We start from the raw sequence: 17,446 nt of genomic DNA on the forward strand, positions 1-17,446 counted from the left end.
ACTTTTTAAAAAGACAAGTCTTTCTGAACATGTATCTTCGCACTTGTAGATGGCTATAAATAAAGAGGTTTTCTCTCATTCAAAATTTCGAATCTCGAAATGGAATTCTATCGATTCCATCAGCTCCAGAATGTGGATTTTGTTCTAGGAGAGTTGGCAGAATTAGTTCAGGGTTATTTCATGGATTTGAGGTCCTAAATGGAAAATTATTGAGTTGCCAGTTTATAATTGACTTTTGTCAATGTTTGGAGATTTCGATCCTCAAATTGGATTTTGACGACTCTATTGGATTTACGAGATGATTTTAGGCCTAGAAGTGGGCTTGGCTGAATATTTAGAGGTCTTGAGCTTGATTTAGTACTATGAGGCTAAAAGTTAATTTCGTTGCTACTTATCAAATTCAGGGTCAAGGAGATCTCAAATTTGAATTCCAATGGTTCTATTGAGTCTGAAATGTCAAATTTAGTATGGTAGCATATAAGGTTTGTGTACACTAAATTCCTAAGGAATCCCGAGGGTACTTTCGGTGAATTATTTTCTATGTGAAGTTTCCTTCTATCACAGACCATCTCTCCTTCAAGTTCACACCTCCCTATTCGCGTTTTGGAGGGTTAGCTTGGTGACCTCCGTGTTTCATGGAGGGTCTCCACGTTCATGAAGAAGTGGAGTCTGACAACCTTCACGTTTGTGGAGGGTTCGAGGGTTTATCTCTACATTTGCAGAGATAAGGGACGCGTTCGAAGAGAGGAAACTAATGCCTAATCAGTAGACATCGAAGGATGGGAATTGGGCTATTTTTACTACTTTTGTGATTTGGAAATTTCAAAAAGACATTTTGTGGAAAAACTTCTAGGTAATTTATTTTAATCTATAATTTTTATTTCCTAATGATTATATCTTGATTTGAACTCCAAATCAGAGATTTTAGTTTCAAAAAATGGGGGTCTTTATTCAAGAACTTGGGTTTTAATAAAAATGATAATTATGAGTTGAGTACAACTCCATTTTCTAAATGGTTTTCGCCAATGAGTTCTAAATACTTTAAAAACATTTTCATGTAAAATTTTCTATATTTAAACCCCACTTTTTGAATCGGATTTTTGAGTTGATTTGATGTTTTTTTCATAAATTTTGTGATCTTAGTATCTCTAGTTTTAGATTTTTGATTGTAAATCAGTATTTGAATAGATTGTAGTATTTTAAACTCTAACCGGAAAGGGAAGACTCAAGTTTTTGATAGACCATGATTTGACTAAGGCAGGTGAACTTCTAAAATCCCCTAAATCTTTTAGATTACTTGAACTTTCTTTCGTAAGTGTGTTGGAAAGTAATGGAAATAAGATTTGGGATGATAATTATATGAATTGTGCTTAATAAAAGATTAGAGTTAATAGAAAGACTATGTGTGATATGATTGTGAACAAAAATATGAACCACTTGACCTGAACTTGACATGAACTTGATGAAATGCCATAACAGCCTAAATGTAATTTTGAACTTGATGAAATTGTTATTTGCTCGTTGTTGATTATGGGAATTGACTTTGAAATACTTGCTAACCGATTGATCAATAATTGTGATAAAAAGAGGTTATGAAATAGATACTTCATGACTTATAATGATGTGAATAATGTAATTATTGATGTTTATATCCTATTCATAGTGTGACATAAATTGCAATTATATTAATTGCATTGTGACTGTGGATACTACATTCTCTCATTATTTTGTGCGAACATGCTTATTTTTATTAGTTCTAAAACATTATGATAAGAATTGATTAATGACTATGCCAATGGAAAATGGTTTCGGTGATTGATACTTATACCGATGGAAAATGGTTTCGCAGATGATACTCATGTCGATGGAAAATGGTTCCAGTGATGCTGATGGAGAATAATTTTAGCAATTGATGATGATGTCAATAGGAAATGGTTCCAGTAGATACATAGTCCTTGTGCGGTCACCATGGATTCTGGTCTATCATACAACATATGTATATCATTAGGAAAGACATCCATCACTTTACGTGACATCACATTGCATTGCATTATATTTTATCTGTCATTGTGTAGTTGTGTATATGCCCCCTTGTGTCTTTGTAATTGATTTACTTGATACTTATGTGACTTATTCAGTAATGCTGATGAGATATTATTGATCTATGTGCTATATAAATTGTGTAGTATAGATTGAGCTAATTTATGTGAAAGTTGGGATTGAGGAGGTTCAGTTGGGGTGAAAGTATTTCCAGTTTCTATTAGATTTACTCCATTTTGTTAGTTGGCTTGCTGAGTACCGTGTTGTTTGGTACTTACTTATAATACCTAGAAGTCAAAAAGTTGGATCGAAGGGAAAACTCAAGAAATGTTGACTATCCTCAAGTCTAAGATTCACTTTACAACTTGTATTACTTCCTACGACTTGTAAAGTTAACCTCTAAGGATGACATGGTAAAGTCTCAGAAGTGACCCTATGGCTCAACAGGATGAGTTGTAGGCACTAGGACGAATCATAATGATGACCCATAATGAAACTTCAAAGACTTAGAAATTTGTAGGTTTTCACACCTGTGGGACGAGAGGGGTTTATGACTTATAAACCCAAGGACGAGTCGTAAACACGACTCGTGAAAGAGAACTAGAGACCCCAAATTCTCAAGGCTTAAAGGACCTGTAGGATGAGTCAATATCAACTCATCAGTACTTCTACGAGTCGTAGAGTCACCCTCGTAGGTCCAAATTTTGGATTTAATGAAGGGTATTTCCATCTTTTTCCAAGTTCAGTTCAATTAATTTAGACACTTTTATAGCCAAGTTAAAAACTAATAATTATCCTACTCTTCAAATTTCCCACCTATTCTAAATCATTCCCCACAAAATTCCCTACGGCAAGACTATGAAATCTCTCTTATGCTTCTCCCACAATTTCAAGCTAGGGTTTCAAGTTTATCAAGGTTCCTCTTTAATTTCTGAGATAATTTCACCAAGGTATGTGGAGATTGATCCATGGTTTCCTTTCACCCATGGAGTCCCATGGTTTTCCTCAAAAATCTCTTGAAATTCCATTACTTTCTAACCCTAATTTTGATGAATTGTGTTGGGCTATTTCAATTATGTTTTAAATCATTATTAATGATAATTATAAGAATGATTCTAAATTAACTGCATGATTTCAAGTTGAAATATCAATGTCCATGCATGAAGCTATTGTACTGATGATTTATATGAATTATGAGTATGAAGTTCAATGATTTCAAAGTATTCCCATGGTTTTCACTCAATTGACTATGTTTACGAGTTTCACTCTAAATTCAAGCATGACTTATGATCATGAATTACAATTATGTTCAATATATGAATTTCATGCAAGTTATGAAGAATGGTGACTTGAGATTCTTAATTGGTGACCTAGGAACCTAATTATATGAATTACGCAAGTGTGATTTGTAATGTTGAAAGGCTTTTACTCAAATTGCAATTATGACATGAAAATAAGCTACTCTATAAATGTTAAACCTCCAGTCAAGTTTATGATATATGTTAAAGTATGATTACTATGTGATGTATTCCGTGGAATTTAATTTAGCATCGAATGAGACTTGAGGTGAGGGCTCGACCTTCGGGGTCCTTATGTGAAATCTCTAGCCTCATAACTACGTGCCACCGTAGGATTTGCCTTTATAGCCTAGCTTGTGGATCTACCTGTGGCACATGTTCTTGACACTCACCTAGCGGGGTAGAGTCTACCTTGACAAGTAGATTCCACTTTTTTCCATTTTATGGAGAGAAATTGGGATCTCACGTTATTTCTCACATGGTCTTATTGTCATTATGGTTCTATCCCACATATGTATACTCTCTTTATTTTGTTTTATGATTTCAACTATATCTCTAATGCTTTGATCATTATGGTTTGCTCATTACTTTACTCATCCTCTTTATCGTTACGTTATTTGATCATTGCATCCTATGATTTATATTGCATGGTATTCCTATATACTTAGTACCTTCAAAAGTACTAACGCATATTTTTTGCCTACATTGTATCATAATGTAGGGTTTGAGGATCTCATTCCTTCCATATGTAGCTAGTTGAGTTTCCATCCGATGAAGTTTTGGTGAATCCTCATCTATCAAGTGTGAGTTATGAGTTGTTTCCTTTTCAAAGAATTTTGTTATATTCATGATTGAGGATGATCTAGGTACACGGCTTAGCCCCCGCCCATCTTGATTTAGTAGAGGCATTCGTTGGGCAAATGATGTAGAGTCTATGTATTTGAGTTTACACTCTTTTTATAATTCATGTTTTGAGACTCTTTCCTATGTTATTTTTGCTTTACTTTACCTTATGTATTCTTATGATATATCAAGAGGCTTGGTTGGAGCCCTTCGGGATTTCAATCACTGTGTTACAACTAGACCCTCGGTCGAGTCGTGACAAACTTGATATTACAGCACAATGTTTAAGATGTCCTAAGAAGTCCAATGTGTCGTGTCAAGTAGAGTCTTATTCATGGTTGTGAAGAACACCATATTTATTAATAGGAGGCTATAAGGTATTTTAGGAAATTTCATTTCTTTTATGATCTATGTCGTGCGATAGAGTATATACTCTAAGACATGCTCTCCCTAATGATTGTTCTTTGTAATTTTTTGAAATGCCTCTAAGAAGAGAACCTATGCAAAGAGGGGTCAATGTTAATGGAGATCAAGCTCCTCGGTTCCCCAAGACAATGGTCCCCTACACGGGCAAGTGTCTAATGCGGAGTTTCAAACCGCTATCAGTATGCTAGCCCAAGTTGTGGCTAACCAAGGAGTTGTTGCTCCTCTTAATGTTCCTACTCCAGATTCTAGAGAGAGGGTCTTTGCAAAGATGAATCCTCTCGAGTTCCATGGTTCAAAAATTGATGAGGATCCCTAAGAGTTCATTGATGAGGTCTATAAGATAGTGATTATTATGGGGGTGACTTTGGAAGAAAAAACGGAGTTGGCAGCCTACCAACTTAAGAGTGTTTCTCAAGTTTGGTATACTCAATGGAAGTTGGGGAGGGTGGATAAAGGCCCTATTGATTAGAAAGCCTTCAAGCTTGCTTTCCTTGATCGCTTCTTCCCTTTTGAGCTAAAGGAGGTAAAGGTATTAGATTTTATCAATATTAGATAAGGAAATATAGGTATGAGGGACTATGCCCTTAAGTTCACTAAGCTATACAAGTATGATCCTTTATTGGATGCTGATCCTTGTGCCAGAATGAGCCAATTCATATCGGGGGTGTACGACTTGATTGCAAAATAATGTCGTACTACTATGCTTGTTAAGAAAATAGACATATCTCAGCTTATGAATTTTGCTGAACAAATTAAAGAAGAGAAACTCAAGTAGATGAGGATGAGAGATTCTAAGAGGGCCCAGTATGAAGGTAGATTCTCAAATACTAGGATCGGTGGTAGTAGTCATCGTTCTCAACAAGGCCAAGGCTTGGGAAAGAAGTTCATTAAAGATAGGGTACCATACCCTAAGAGCCAAGGTAGAACTGTGAGTGCTAGTAGCCCCAGCTTTTCAAAGTGTGCTACATGTGGAAAGAATTATGGGGAAGATGCCTTATGGGAATAGGTACTTATTATGGATATGGAAAGATGGGCCATGAAATCCGAGTGCCCTAGTGTTTCTAACAAAGGAAGGGAAGGTCTTCCTCAAGGCCAAGGCCAAGTGCAACAAGTGCCGAAGTTCAACCAAAGGGTGTCCAATACAACAACCAATTCTATACTCTCCATGCTAGGCAAGATATTGATGAGTCTCGCGATGAGGTCACGAGTATATTACGGGTCTTTAACATTGATGCTTATGTGTTGTTTGATCTGAATTCCAACTTGTGTTTTCTTACTTATTACCTTGCTATGAGATTTGATGTGTGCCCTAAAGTATTGTTAGAACATGTTTTGGTATACTTTAGTTGGTGATTCGGTGTTAGATAAGAGAGTTTATAGAAATTATCCCATGTTGGTCTGGCATAAAGTTATTTCTTGTGATCTTATTGAGCTAGACATGACCAATTTTGACATTATTTTTGGTATGAGTTGGTTACATACCTCTTACGCATATATTGATTATAGAACCCATAGGGTCAAGTTTCAATTTCCTAATGAGCGTATTCTTGAATGGAAGGGTAACGATTCGGTGGTTAAGGATTTATTCATTTCATGTCTTAAGTCCTGAAAAATAATTTCCAAAGGATGCATTTATCACATAGTGCGAGTTAGGGATATTGATTCTGAAACTCCTACTCTTGAGTTGGTCCCTATAGTTAATGAGTTTCCTGATGTATTTCCTGATGACTTGCCCTGTGTTCCTCCCAAAAGGGAAATTGACTTTGGCATAAATCTCTTTCCCGATACTCAACCTATTTCTATTCCTCCTTATCATATGGCTCCGACGGAACTTAAGGAGTTGAAAGATCAATTGAAGGACTTTTTGGATAAGTGTTTCATAAGGCCAAGTATTTCACCATGGGGATCTCCCATGTTGTTTGTTAGGAAAAAGGATGGGTCACTCCAAAAGCGTATGGATTACTAGCAATTGAATAAGATCACTGTAAAGAACAAATATCCAATTCAGAGTATATATGATTTGTTTGACCAATTGCGAGGGGCAAGTTACTTCTCAAAGGTTGCCCTCCATTCAGGTTATCATCAACTAAGGGTAAGGGAGTATGACATTCCCAAAATGACATTTCAATAAGGTACAGTCATTTTGAATTTTTAGTTATGTCGTCCGGTTTGACTAATGCTCTCTCTATCTTCATGGATTTGATGAATTATATTTTTAAGACATACTTGGATATGTTTGTCGTACTGTTTATTGATGATATTTTGATTTACTCTTGAAATGAGGAGGATCATATTGGTCACTTTAGAATTGTGTTGCAAATATTGAGAGATAAGCAACTATTTGCCAAGTTTAGTAAGTGCAAATTTTGGCTAAGGAAAGTTGCATTCCTTGTCCATGCGGTATTCGGTGATGGGATTATGGTTGATCCAAAGTAAATGGAGGTGGTAAAGAATTGTCCTAGATCATTGTCTCCTTCAGATATTAGAAGCTTTTTGGGCTTGCCGGATACTATAGGATGTTTGTTGAAGGATTTTCATATATTGCTTCTTCTTTGATCAAGTTAACCAAAAAGAAAGTGAAATTTCAATGGTTAGACGAATGTGAGAAGTGTTTTTAAATATTGAAGGATCTTCTTACGTTGGCTCCTATTTTGATATTATCCAAAAGTTCAGATGGGTTTGTTGTTTATTGTGATGCCTCACATGTCGGTTCAGGTTGTATTTTGATATAATATGGCTAGATCATAGCATATGCCTCTAGGCAACTCAAAGTGCACGAATGGAATTATCCAACCCATGATCTTGAACTTGCGGCGGTTATATTTGCTTTGAAACTTTGGCATCATTATCTTTATGGAATGCATGTGGATGTGTTTATCGACCACAAAAGCTTGCAATATGTGTTTTGCTAAATGGACTTGAACCTTAGGCAAAAGAAATAACTTGAACTTTTTAAAAAATATGATATGAGTGTGTTGTATCATCTGGGTAAGGCAAATGTTGTGGCTGATACACTTAGTTGATTGTCCATGGATAGTGTTGTTCATATTGAAGAAGATAAGAAGGAGTTGGTTAAGGATGTTCATAGATTGGCATGTTTAAGTATTTGTTTGATTGAGTCTAATGCTGGAGGTATTCTGGTGTATAATGGTTCGGAATCGTCTCTTGTGGAGGATGTTAAGGCAAAGCAAGATCATGATCCAATTTTGGTTGAATTGAAGAAATCGATTGCCAAAACGGCAGTTGAGGCTTTCTCCTAATGGGGAGATAGGGTACTTCCCTACAAAGTTTGTTTGTGTTCCTAACGTGGGTGGACTAAGGGAATTAATATTGAATGAGGCCAATAGTTCTCAGTATTCGATTCTTCTAGGATCCACCAAGATGTATCATTATTTAAGAGAAGAGTATTGGTGGAATGGCATGAATAAAGACATAGCGAGTTGGTGGCTAGGTGTCCAAATTATTAGCAAGTGAAAGTTGAGCATCAAAAACTAGGAGGTTTAGCTCAACATATTGAAATTCGTACTTGAAAGTGGGAAGATGTGAATAAGGACTTTGTGACGGTTTTGCCTCGTATTAGAAGGCAATATTATTCCATTTGGGCTATTGTGGATCGAGTCACTAAGTCGGCATATTTTCTACCGGTTAAGACTTCCTATAGTGTCGAAAACTATGCTAAGTTGTATATTTGTGAATTGGTAAAGCTTCATAGTATTCCCATGTCCATTATATCGGATTGAGGTACTCAATTCATTTCACATTTTTGGAAGTCATTTTAAAAAGGTCTTGGTACAAAAACTAAGCTAAGTATGACCTTTCATCCTCAAATCAATAGAAAAGCCAAAAGAACGATTCAAACTTTGGAGGTGTTGTTGAGGGCATGTGTGATTAATTATAGAGGAAGTTGGGATGAATATTTGCCATTATTTAGTTTGCCTACAATAATAGTCATCCCTCTATCATCCAAGTGGCTCCTTTTGATGCCTTGTATAGAAGAAGATGTAGATCTTCGGTGGGATGGTTTGAAGTGGGTGAGATAGCATTGATTGGTCTTGATTTAGTAATTGATGCAATGGAGAATATAAGGCTCATGAGAGAAGGATTGAAGACGGCTCAAAGTTGCCAAAAGTCCTATTTGGACATTAAAAGAAGATAGCTTGAGTTTGATGTGGATGATTAAGTCTATTTAAAGGTTTCACCCATGAAGGGCATGATGCATTTTGGTAAGAAATAGTAATTGAGTCCTAGATACGTAGGACCTTATAGAATATTGAAGCGGTTGGCAAAGTGGCATATGAGTTGGATTTTCCATTTGAGTTGGCTATGGTACATCCGGTATTTCATGGATCTATCTTAAGGAAATTTGTGGGTGATCCAAATTCTATTGTCCCATTGGAAAATGTGAATGTTGAAGAGAACTTGACTTATCAAGAGGTTCTAATGGAAATCCTAGATTGTCAAATGAAGAGATTAAGGAACAAAGAGGTTACGTCCATCAAAGTGTTGTGGAGGAATCAACAAGTAGAGAGTGCAACATAAGAAGCAAAAGTGGACATGATAAAGTGTTATCCGTACCTCTTTCCTTTCACTCAAGCCTGAGGTACTAAGTTGTCCATGTTAAAGTCCTTTAAACTCCCATGTTTCATTTTCGTATGTTTTTCATATGCATGCATGTTCATGAAGTTGGTTTTAAGGTAATGATTTATGTGAAGGTTGAAAATCTCATGGTTTATGCTTTACTATGTGTCATTGCATTCATGTTGAGTTACTAGTCCTCTTTCCATGTCCTTTCTATGCTTGCTGAATATTATTCGAGCATGAATGTTCCCAAGAGAAAGAAATTGTAAGACCTCGAAAGTCAAAAAGTTAGATCAAAGGGAAAACTCAAGAAATATTAATTGTTCTCAAGTCTGCGATTCACTCCACGACTCGTATTACTTCTTATGACTAGTAAGAATGAGTAGTAAAGTTAACCTATGAGGCCGAAATAGTAAAGTCTCAGAAGTGATCCTATGACTCAACAGAACGAGGAGTAGGCACAAGGACGAATCATAATGATGACCCATAATAAAACTTCAGAGACTCAGGAATTTACAAGTTTTTAGACCTGTGGGACGAGGGGGGTTTACAACTCATAGACCCAAGGACGAGTCGTAGACATGACTCGTGAAACAGAATAAGCAACACCAAATTCTCTGGGTTTCAAGGACCTGCAGTACAAGTTGATCCTACGACTCGTTAGCACCTCTACGACTCGTAGAGTCAACCTTGTAGGTCTGAATTTTGGATTTAATGAAGGGTATTTCTGTCCTTTTCAAAGTTCATTTCAATGAACCTAGAAACTTTTATGAAAAATTTCAAAGCATATAATTACCCTACTCTTTAAATTCCCCTCCTATTCTAAATAATTCTCTCAAAACTCCATAAGGCAAGACTATGAAATCTCTCTCAAGCTTCTCCCATAATTTCAAGCTAGGATTTCAAGTTTATCAAGTTTCCTCTTCAATTTCTGAGATAATTTCACCAACGTATGTGGGGATTGATCCAAGGGTTCTTTTCACCCATCAAGTCCCAAGGTTTTCCTCAAATATCTCTTGAAATTCCATTACTTTCTAACCCTAGTTTGGATGAATCATGTTAGGCTGTTTTAATTATGTTTTTAACCATTATTAAGGATAATTATAAGAATGATTCTACATTAATTGCATGATTTCAATTTGAATTATGAATGTCCATGCATAAAGCTGTTTTAATGATGATTTATATAAATTATGAGTATGAAGTCCAATAATTTCAAAGTATTCCCATGGATTTCACTCAATTGACAATGTGTATGAGTTTTACTCTAAATTCAAGTGTGATTTATGATCATGAATTATAATTATGTTCAAGATACAAATTTCATACAAGTTATGAAAAAGAATGACTTGGAATCCTTAATTGGTGACCTAGGAACCTAATGATATGAATTACACAAGTATGATTTGTAATGTTGAAAGACATATACTCATATTGCAATTATGACATGAAAATGAGCTACTATATAAATGTTAAACCGCTGCACAAGTTTATGATATATGGTAAAGTATGATTACTATGTTATATGTTCTGTGGAATTTGATTTAGCACTAAATGAGACTTGAGGTGGACGATCGATCTTTGGGGTCCTTATATAAAGTCTCTAGTCTCATAACTACGTGCCATCATAGGATTTGGCCTTATGGCTTAGTTAGTGGATCCACATATAACACATGTTCATGACATCCGTATAGCAGGGTAGAGTCTACTTTGGCAAATAGATTTCCTTTTTTTCATTATATAGAGAGACATCGAGATTCCATATTGTAGCTCTCATTGTATTATTGTTGGTTATGGTTCTATCCCACATATGTATACTCTCTTTATGTTATTTTATGATTTCAACTTTATCTCTAATGCTTTGATCATTATGGTTTTCTCATGACTTTACTCATTCTCTTTATCGTATACATGATTTGATTATTGCATTCTATGAGTTATATTTCAAGGCATGACCACATACTTATACCTTTAAAAGTACTAACACATGTTTGTTGCCTATATTGTCTCATAATGTAGGTGTTGAGGATCACGTTCCTTCCATATGTCGCTAGTTGAGTTTCCATATGATGAAGTTTTGGTGAGTCCTTATCTATCGAGGGCGAGTTATGAGTTGTTTTCTTTTCAAAGACTTTTTCTATATTCATGATTGAGGGTGATCTAGGAAAATGTCTTATCTCCCGCCCATCTTGATTTAGTAGAGGCCTTCGTTGGACAAATTATGTATAGTCTATGTAGTCGAGTTTACACTCTCTTTATGATTCACATTTTGAGACTTTTTTCTATGTTATTTCTGCTTTACTTTATCTTATGTATTATTATGATATATCAAGAGGCTTGGTTGGAACCCTTTGGGATTTCGATCATCATGTTACGACTATACCTAGGTCGGGTCGTGGTATTGCTCTTGCTATCTACACTTGTATAGATTCCAAGCCTGGACAATGATTTAGTTTTCCTTCTGTTATCCAATACTTTAGAGTAGACTTGAGAGGTAGTTGTTCAAGGCCGGCAATCTCTCTTGTTCCTTTTTATTATTCTTTATTTTATTTGAGAAATAAAGACATTGAAACTTGTACTTATTTTCATTGTTTTATAGGCTAGTACATATGATAGACTATCTTTAGAGGTTATTGTAGTTGACTAAGATTTTCATTTTATATCTATATTTATTTTGTTTAAAATTTCTTCTGTATTATCCTTTCCATAATTTTTTCTTTTTAGGCTAACTTATCCGGTAGAAATGGATAAGTGCCATCACATCCAAGTTTGGGTCGTAACAAAATGGTTTCAGAGCCCTCGGTTCATAGCTTTCACATGTATAAGCCAAGTCTAAGTAGAATGGTACGGAGACATTTGTACTTATCTTCGAGAGGATATAAATATTGTTAGAAAGATCTTCACTTTTTGATTCTCTATCGTACGTCCTTGGTCTGATCTAATTTTCACCATTTCACTCCATTCTTTCAGTTATAGTGATGACTCATTCTTGATTCTTCTTGTGTGTAGTTGAGATACCATCGCATGGTTTTAGTGTTAGATCTGGAATCGAGGTGAAAGTGATGGATTTATGGAAAGGATGTATTGTCCGAATTAGGTTGTTCTGCAATTCAAAAAGAGTGAGTACGGTTGTAGTTTAATAATATATTTTGAGAATAATAGTTAAGAGAATCCATGAACATCTTATCTTGTCTGGTCAGTTATACAACAACGAAAAATGGCATGTGTGTGGATTATATGATATATGAAGTGGTTTGATAAAGGAGAATGGTATAACTAGGAGAATGACTATGTTGTGAGAACTATGAATATAGAGACTACAAACTGTGGAGTTTATCATAAAAGAATGGGTTGTGTAGTGTATGATGATGATGATGTTATGTCAACTTAGATCAGAATTTTCGACGACCATTTTATATAGTGGGTGTATATTAGGAAGGGTTATAATACATCTAATGTCGCAGTACCTATGTTTACTTGGTTAAGTTTATGGGTTGTGTTGCTTTTGTTATCTACCTGGCCTAGAAAAGGATGCATATAATTTTTAATTAGAGACTAAAATGCTTTGGTAATGTATGACAGCTACTTAATGGGTAGAAAGATATAGACCATCTGGGTATGATCTTTTCGATGGTCATGATGTATTCTAGTAGTGTATCTGTCGGACTCTCACAGTATGGTACTAGTGATATATAGGATTGAAGACATCAGTTGGCAAGTGCGAGTAATATCTACTTAAGAAGTTATCATTTGTTTCACCTATTTAGACAATGAGGTTCAATGTTGCATTCATATTTGAGAAACCAACTGGGTTTTACTATGGATGTGTGAGTTAGGCATGGGTTATAAGGAAAATTATGGTGGGCGATCTTAGATGAGGTATTAAAATGATAAGCTTATAGATAAAGAAAGTTCCATCAAGTATACTTGTGTGAAGGCATGTGAGTATATCAGCAAGAAAGTATGTATGGAAAGTGGTTAATTCACGCAATTAGACTATAACGAGTTTGAAGTATCACGTCGATAATAAGGTTAACTTTGTGATGATGTCAAGGGTTGTTGAGAATGGTAATAATAGTTCGAGATGGACTCTGATTAGGATGGAACTATGTGGTGATGGCTTTTGGTTAAGGGGATCTAGTATGATAATGAAAATATGCTAGTATCTAAGATTGCGTTTTCTACCACTTGGTGAGTGGCATAGTTATATGGAAAGATATATGACGTATTGGGAACCACTCGAGTAGAATTTAAAAGAATTTCAACTTATAATGGGGGAATTAGTGAGATATAATATGGCCTTCGGAATAAGGCAAGGGCAAGAATACTTATTCTAATTGCAAAGTTCAAGGATGTAACTTTAGGGATGTTGGAGATTTGGGTTTGGAAACACGTGACTATATCTGTCTTGCTATAGATTATAATAGTGTCCGATATTCATCAGTCCCATTAAGAGAGTGGAGTCTATTGACATTTCAACTCTAGTCTTGTGAAAAATCTATAATGATTTAGAGTTTTGATGACAGACACGATTTGGATTCCTAATAAGGGACATGGTAAGATCGACGTATAAGTGTTTTGATGATAAGCTAAAGTATGTGATGGCATAAAATCTTTAAGGTATGGGCTAATGCTGATTGATAAGGGGACTGGTTTACATGGTTTGAATAAAACAATCAAGGTTTACATCATATGTTGTGACAGTTGGTTTTGTCAAGGTATGAATTGGCAAGGTAAGAAATACTTGATTGCGTCTATTTTGTTGAACATTTAGAAGGACTGGTTCGTATTCATCACTTTTGATTGTGAAAGAGATCAATGAAGTCTTCATTTGAGGAGTTTGGTTTAATGTAAAAGGTAACATGTTGTGAGTTCTTAACCAAGAAATAATGATGATAAATGAGTTAAGGAAAGGGACAAGAGTTTGGTGGTAGTGAGTTCAACCATTTAGGATTGGGTCAGGAGTGTGAGTTAAGAATTTAAATGTCCTAGCAACATTACGCGGTGGATACAAATTAGGTAATATGAACATATGAGACATCGTATGTAGATTCTTAGTTCAAGTTGAAGATTATATGGATTTTTGCCTTTTAGTTAAGATATGGCTATACAATGTGGATTGGTTCGGCTCATACTTATGAGGGATGTAACAATGACTTTTTTGAAGGTTTGGTTTTGGATTGGTGACAAACAGTGAGGTATCAAATATTCTATGTTTTATGTGAGGTTAGACTTCTCAAATTACGGTAGGTAAATTATGGATGCACTACGGGATGATATATTGTTCTACATAGTTATTAAGGATTTCGAGTTAGATTAATACTACTCTGTTGATGGGACTACACAGACTATTGTGATGCGTTACATAGGTTTTATCCTCATAGTATATAGAAGTATTGGGGTGTCCAAGAATTTCTCTAAGTTTTGGCATCAGTTATAGAATGATTTAAATGATAGTTGAAACTCGACAGGTGAAAGGTTGCGTAGAGTTATATTAGGCATGATTTTAATATCTTTATCTCAATGTGTAAGTACTATGAGATTTGTAATTTTTATTACCACCATGGATGGGACCCGTACCTATCATGGAATATATAAATGGAACAAAAAAGAGCAATTGTTTGAAATTTTAGAGACAACAAAGACCTTGATACTAGTGAGAGTTTGAGAGTAAAGTAAATGACTGATGTGGTTATGATGTTCTTTTAGAATTAAAAGTGTTGGCTTCAGTGGAGTACTGTGAAGAGTATGTGGGAGTTGATAAAACAAGTATGTTTACTATTGTCATGGAAATATTTGATAGGGGTACTATGGAAGGAGTATCTTGTGGTATTTTCCCTGGGTTTTGTACCTTCTTATGTGAACGTCTACTTCATTTGAGACATGGTTTGGAGTATGATTCATAGCATATGGTCACGCATGTTTCCACTTTTGTGGATGGATTCCTATTCACGGCATATGGTCACGCATATTTCCACTTCTATGGATGGATTCTTAGTGGTGGATTGGGTGTGCCAATCCTGTGATGTCCTCTTGATAGGGTAGGATGCTTGTGCAGACTTAGTCAGCTCAGATATGGCAAATTTGGTGTTAATTTGGGGTAGTTGAGATATTTTGGTGGTTTGATAATGTAACACCCCGTGTTATTCTAGCCTAGATTAAGTTTGCCGACTATAAGAAAGACAGAGGAAAAATATGATTGTTGCCTAAGAGTACGAGACAACCTATGAGTCATAGGAACTCCTATGGATTCGTAGTATTGGAATTGAATTTTGAAATCTGGCCAAGACTAGAAGTGAGTCTATGAGTCTATCGACGACTTTTAGAGAGGTCTACGACCTATAAGGATGAGTCATGGGATCAAGTCTAATTTGTGGGGAAAAAAGTTTAAGTCTCAGTAATTTGATTATGAGTCAATAGGACGATCTGTACAAAGAATTACGAGTCATAGAAATGACTCGTAGAGACCCTTTGCACTTAGCCAAAATTTGAGACTCCAAGTCAATTCTATGAGTGAAGTCGATGACTCAGCAAAGAGTTTACGAGTCATAGACATGACTTGTAAAAGAGATATATAGACTCAGAGATTTAGAGTCTAAAATTATTGCTAGGACGAAAAGGGTCTATGGCCCATAACACTTTCTATGAGTCATAGGATTGAATCATAAAAACATTTGTAGAATGTAACCCATCTCTAGTACTGGTCTTCTACGAGTCGTAGAACTGATCCGTAGATGGCTAGTATTAATATTTATGGAGGGCATTCGTGTATTTTACCATCCTTCCCAAACTAAAACCTTGCGTTTTAGGACTAAATTAAGTCCCTTATCAAGATCCTAAATGCCTAAACTCTCATTAACACTTAGACTAATTGAGAGTGAGGATTTAGAGAAGAGGAGAAAGGCTAGGGTTTGAGTTCTTCAAGAGAGGTCTTCAACTTTTGAATTTTCTTCAAGTTCCAGGTACATAAGGCTATCCATAACGTGGATTGAGTTCATCCATGTGCCTTACATCTTCAGTTTCTTTGTTGACATGAGTTTCAAAGTTCCATGAATCGAGTTCTTGAGTTATCTATCATTCTTATTGAATTCTTACATAAACTTCATTGTGTTATTGTATATGTAATACGATATTCTTTAATGAGTTTCTTGAATTGAGTCTTGCTGAGAGTGTGGGTTCTTGTTTGTTTTCGCATGAACTCTAATTGAGATTTTATGTAAAAAGTAACATGTTGTGAGTTCTTAACCAAGAAATAATGATGATAAATGAGCTAAGGAAAGGGACAAGAGTTTGGTGGTAGTGAGTTCAACCATTTAGGATTGGGTTAGGAGTGTGAGTTAAGAATTTAAATGTCCTAGAAACATTACGCGGTGGATACAAATTAGGTAATATGAACATATGAGACATCGTATGTAGATTCTTAGTTTAAGTTGAAGATTATATGGATTTTTGCCTTTTAGTTTAGATATGGCTATACAATGTGGATTGGTTCGGCTCATACTTATGAGGGATGTAACAATGACTTTTCTGAAGGTTTGGTTTTGGATTGGTGACAAACAGTGAGGTATCAAATATTCTATGTTTTATGTGAGGTTGACTTCTAAAATTACGATAGGTAAATTATGGATGCACTACGGGATGATATATTGTTCTACATAGTTATTAAGGATTTCGAGTTAGATTAATACTACTCTGTTGATGGGACTACACAGACTATTGTGATGCGTTACATAGGTTTTATCCTCATAGTATATAGAAGTATTGGGGTGTCCAAGAATTTCTCTAAGTTTTGGCATCAGTTATAGAATGATTTAAATGATAGTTGAAACTCGACAGGTGAAAGGTTGCGTAGAGTTATATTAGGCATGATTTTAATATCTTTATCTCAATGTGTAAGTACTATGAGATTTGTAATTTTTATTACCAGCATGGATGGGACCCGTACCTATCATGGAATATATAAATGGAACAAAAAAGAGCAATTGTTTGAAATTTTAGAGACAACAAAGACCTTGATACTAGTGAGAGTTTGAGAGTAAAGTAAATGACTGATGTGGTTATGATGTTCTTTTAGAATTAAAAGTGTTGGCTTCAGTGGAGTACTGTGAAGAGTATGTGGGAGTTGATAAAACAAGTATGTTTACTATTGTCATGGAAATATTTGATAGGGGTACTATGGAAGGAGTATCTTATGGTATTTTCCCTGGGTTTTGTACCTTCTTATGTGAACGTCTACTTCATTTGAGACATGGTTTGGAGTA

This window comes from Solanum dulcamara, chromosome 7 (genome assembly GCF_947179165.1).
Source record: "Solanum dulcamara chromosome 7, daSolDulc1.2, whole genome shotgun sequence".
Taxonomy (NCBI): Eukaryota; Viridiplantae; Streptophyta; class Magnoliopsida; order Solanales; family Solanaceae; genus Solanum; species Solanum dulcamara.